At 54.2% G+C, this 4,706-nt stretch overlaps 1 pseudogene; it reads left to right on the forward strand.

Annotated features, from left to right (window-relative positions):
- Positions 1-464: 464 nt before the first annotated feature.
- On the forward strand, positions 465-3,544 carry LOC142440876 (large ribosomal subunit protein uL3 pseudogene; annotated as a pseudogene).
- Positions 3,545-4,706: the final 1,162 nt, after the last annotated feature.

Below are 4,706 nucleotides of genomic sequence, written 5' to 3' on the forward strand. Positions count from 1 at the left end.
TCTGTGTCACCTCCATGGCTGCCCCAGGTCTCCCAGGAAGCCAGTGCCCTGGAGGGCTCTGTGGAAGAGGTGGAGCGGCTGATCCAGAAGCATGGCTCCTTCCAGAGGTGCTAAGCACACAGGACAGGGAGGTGATGGCCGGGACGGTCATGGGCGTGACCCTGATAAGGCCAGGGTATCCAGACTGTTGGGGGCACACGGGTGAGGTGTGTATGCACACCGAACCTGTGCTGGTTGGTGAGGGATTACCAAGGAGCCATAGGCTCCAATCCAGGGCTGGTGACCACGCCGAGGTGCCCATGCACCCAGAAGCGCATGGGGATGGGTTAGGCCACACTCTGGGGACCACAGGGGGCATTTGGATCTGCCCATATCACATGGCCCTTGCTTCCTTCTTCCCAGGAGCCTGGCCAACCCTCAACTGCAGAGCTGAGGGGAGGCCCCCGGGACTTATAGTGAGGGCTATGGACTGTGAGCCAGCCCCAGCAGTGGTACACTCAGTACTCAGGGCTGGGTCCATCTCCCACATCCCTCAACGCAGGAGGCTGCGCTGAGAGAGCAGGCCAGGGTGCTGCCAGGCCCCTGGGTTCAGGGCCAGCTGGGCACGATACGAGAGCGGCCGGCTTGAGTGGAAGCCCTGGGAGAAGGTCAGGTACACAAGCTTCACACCTCTCTGATTACTGCCGGCTTTCTCAGGGCTGCTAGCCAGGTCAGAGGGCACCCCACCTGAACCCCATTTTACCTTTACAAGTGACCTTCAGCCCCACTAGGGGCCAAGGGGCGGCCTGCGGTGGAACGGGATGTGGAGAATTTAATGGCTTTTCCAGGGGCAAAGCTAGGACTGGAGCCCAGGGTCCTTGATTCTCAGACCCGTGTGGACACCTGTCATCCTGATGGGCAGAGTAGACAGTGCCCCAGTGGTGGGTGAGGGGCACCCTCCACATGAGAACACACCCATGGCCCCTGCCCAGCCACTTCCTAGATCTGAAGACTGATGGGCCTGGGCCCTGTTATCTTGGGTGAAAGAAAAATTATTGTGCTGTCCCTGAGCTTGGTCAGCATTTCACTCCTTGACAGAGACCGAGGGGTAGACGGGGTCACCGCTTGGGACCAAGGCAGTATGAACATCAGGGCACTCATGTCCCCACCATCACACAGGACGGCGACTGGATCCAGGGGTGGGGCCAGCACCTGGAATAGCCTGTCCCTCTTGGGGACCACAAAGAGAAGCTGATGCGGTTTCAGAAACACCTGGCCTATGAGACAGAGACCCCATGGAAGGGAGGCAGGAAGGGAATTGACAGGAAGGCCTGGGACCCCTGCTAGGTACTTGTTTTCCATCCAGCAGCCTTGTCCCCAACACCCGCAGTGTCACTGTGCAGACACTAATCAGACTCTGTCACCTGCCCGAGGCCAAGGCCAAGACCAGCCAGGAAGAAAGTATTGATGAGAACCCTGGGCAGAAGGGCAGAGGCCAAGCCTGTAATGTGCCCGTCCTCCACAGGGTGCCCTTGCTAGAGTCCTGGACCTTGGGAAGGATCGGGAGAGCATGGAGAGGCTGCTGCACAGACACGAGACCTTGGAGCAGGAGATGGGCCTCCTCCAAGTTCAGGGGCAGGTATGCCACTGGGTCTAGCATCGGGGCCAGGCCAGGGGACCTCTTCTGTGGGACCCTGCAGAGGAAGAGCTGAGCCAGTACACTCCCATGCCAGGGGCCTCTTGAGCACAACCTGATCCATTTCCTCAGCCTCCGGACATCCCCCATATCACGGAGCAGAAGGCAGCCCTCCTCTGCCAGAGAAGCCTGGGGTCAGCCCGCAGCCTCGGCCACAGGTGCCAACAGTTTATGGACAGCTGGCAACAGCTCCAGAGCAGAGCCCAGAAGTGGTATGGACACCCTTTGGGTCCATTTCTTCACTCCTGCCCCCCTTCAGCAATCAAGTCCCATGCATCTCCTTGACTCCTTGTTTTAGGGTACAAAAGAGACCTTCAGGACAAACAATGTAAAGAAAACATCGATCAAGTATTAAAAGAGACCACGATCACACAATGACCCAGACACATCATACATGAAACAAATCCAGGGAGACTCATATGTGTGTAAGAAAGAGGACTACTGGCGATATCTAAAACAGATGGAAATAGAGTTACCATATGACCCAGCAACCCCCCACCCCCCTTACTGGGCAAGAAACAAACCAAGGTCAGACATCTGTGCTCCAATGTTCATTGTGGCACAGTTCACAATTGCAAGGAATTGGAAACAACCCAAATTTCCATCACCTGACAATTGGATTAAAAAGCTGGGGTACCTCTACCATCAGGGATCAATGATGTAATATCACACCGGAAGTTCTTGGCGCCCCAGCATGGGTCTCTGGGCTTCCTGCCTCGGAAGCACAGTAGCTGGCACGGCGGGAAGGTGAAGAGCTTCCCCAAGGATGACGCCTCCAAGCTGGTCCACCTGACGGCCTTCCTGGGCCACAAGGCCGGCATGACCCACATTGTGCACGAGGTCGACAGACCAGGCTCCAAGGTGATCAAGAAGGAAGTGGTGGAGGTCGTGACCATCGTGGAGACCCCTCCTATGGTGGTGGTGGGCATCGTGGGCTATGTGGAGACACCTCGCGGCCTCCGGACCTTCAAGACGGTCTTTGCGGAACACATCAGTGACGACGAGTGCAAGCGGCAGTTCTACAAGAACTGGCACTAGTCGAAGAAGAAGGCTTTCACCAAGTACTGCAAGAAGTGGCAGGATGACAAGGGTAAGAAGCAGCTCAAGAAAGACGTTAGCAGCATGAAGAAGTCCTGCCCGGTCATGCGCGCCATCGCCCACACCCAGACGCGCCTGCTCCCCCTGCGCCAGGAGAAGGCGCACCTGACGGAGATGCAGGTGAACGGAAGCTCCGTGGCTGAGAAGCTGGACTGGGCCCGAGAGAAGCTGGTGCCAGTGAAACAGGTGTTCGCGCAGGATGAAATGGTCGACATCACGGTGGTGACCAAGGGCAAAGGCTACAAAGGGGTCACCAGTTGTTGGCACACCAAGAAGCTGCCCCGAAAGACCCACCGAGGGTTGCGCAAGGTGGCTTGTATCGGGGCCTGGCATCCCGCCCGTGTGGCCTTCTCGATGGCCCACGCTGGGCAGAAAGGCTACCACCACTGCACAGAGATCAACAAGAAGATCTATAAGATTGGCCAGGGCTACCTCGTCAAGGACGGCAGGCTTATCAAGAACAACGCCTCCACCGACTATGATCTCTCTAACAAGAGCATCAACCCCCTGGGCGACTTTGTCCACTACGGGGAAGTGATCAATGAGTTTGTCATGCTCAAGGGCTGCATGGTGGGCACCAAGAGGCGAGTGCTGACTCTGCACAAGTCCCTGCTGGTGCAGACCAAGCGCCGTGCCCTGGAGAAGATCGACCTCAAGTTCATCGACACCACCTCCAAGTTGGGCCATGGCCGTTTCCAGACCGTGGAAGAGAAAAAAGCTTTCATGGGACCACTCAAGAAAGACCGGATTGCCAAGGAGGAAGGCGCATAACAGATGGTACAGCTGGTGGGATCAGAATAAAGACTTCTTTTTCAGTGGGGGGAAAAAAACTGTGGTACATACATACAATGGAGTACTACGCATCGCTAAAAAGTAGTGATGAACGTATGAAGCACATCACTGCATGGGAAGAACTGGAGGAAAGCATGCTAAGCGAAGTAAACTAAGCACAAAAGGACAAGTACACACTGTGTCCACGGAGGTAAGCTTTAAAAAATGCAAAAGGGACATAGGGGAAAAGCTACTGTATGAACATTCCTGGGGTGAGAACCAGGTAATATGGCAGGGACCAGACCAAATTCAGGGATACACATGGTAGACAGATAAAAAGAGGCGGGGAAAGGAAAAGTAATAATAATAAATAAATGGGTCGCGGGGTCACAGGGCACTAACCCGCCCAAGAGTGCCACCGTGAACCCATATATCTCCGATCTGCCTGCCTCTTTGCCTTTGCCTGTGCTCACCCTTTCTCTACTTGGCTCGGTCCTACACCTGTTCATTTGTGTCTGGCCTATGTCACTACCAGCAGCCCTGCTGGCGTAGTGGTTACAAATTGGACTGTGGTCTGTAAGACCTGCAGTTCAAGTCCACCAGCTGCGCCTTGTGAGAAAGATGAAGCTTTCTATGTCTGTAAAAGAGTTACCATCCCCGGAACCCGTGGGGGCAGTTCCACACTGCCCTTTAGGGTTACCATGAGTCAGAGTTGACTGGATGGCAGTGAGTTGGGAATATTATTTATTTAATTCCCAGCATGTCTTTTCAAGGTTCATTTGTGACCTGACATTTATCCCCCTATTTTAATGAAAGGACACCACTCCGTTCTAGAACTCGAACTCACTGATTTGGTCCATCCATCTGTCCACGGACTCAAAGGCAGCTTCCACCTTTGGCTGTCGTAACTATAATGCAGTGATGTCCATAATTTAAAAGAAAACGTTTTGACATGATGTGTTTAGGGGACACAGTGAGACCAGAGCATTTGTCCCTGCCGGTGAAGGGACTGGAGGTCAATCCTTTTTTTTCCTTCTTTTTTAAGTGTCTCTATTCCCATCTACAAAAGATGGGCCCCACTCAGGACTGTATATGGTTTCTCTCCTTGAAGCAAAATAATCCATTGTTGTGCCCATTACATAGAGGGGGGATCGAAGCTTAC

Source organism: Tenrec ecaudatus, chromosome 1, assembly GCF_050624435.1.
Source record: "Tenrec ecaudatus isolate mTenEca1 chromosome 1, mTenEca1.hap1, whole genome shotgun sequence".
Lineage (NCBI taxonomy): Eukaryota > Metazoa > Chordata > Mammalia > Afrosoricida > Tenrecidae > Tenrec > Tenrec ecaudatus.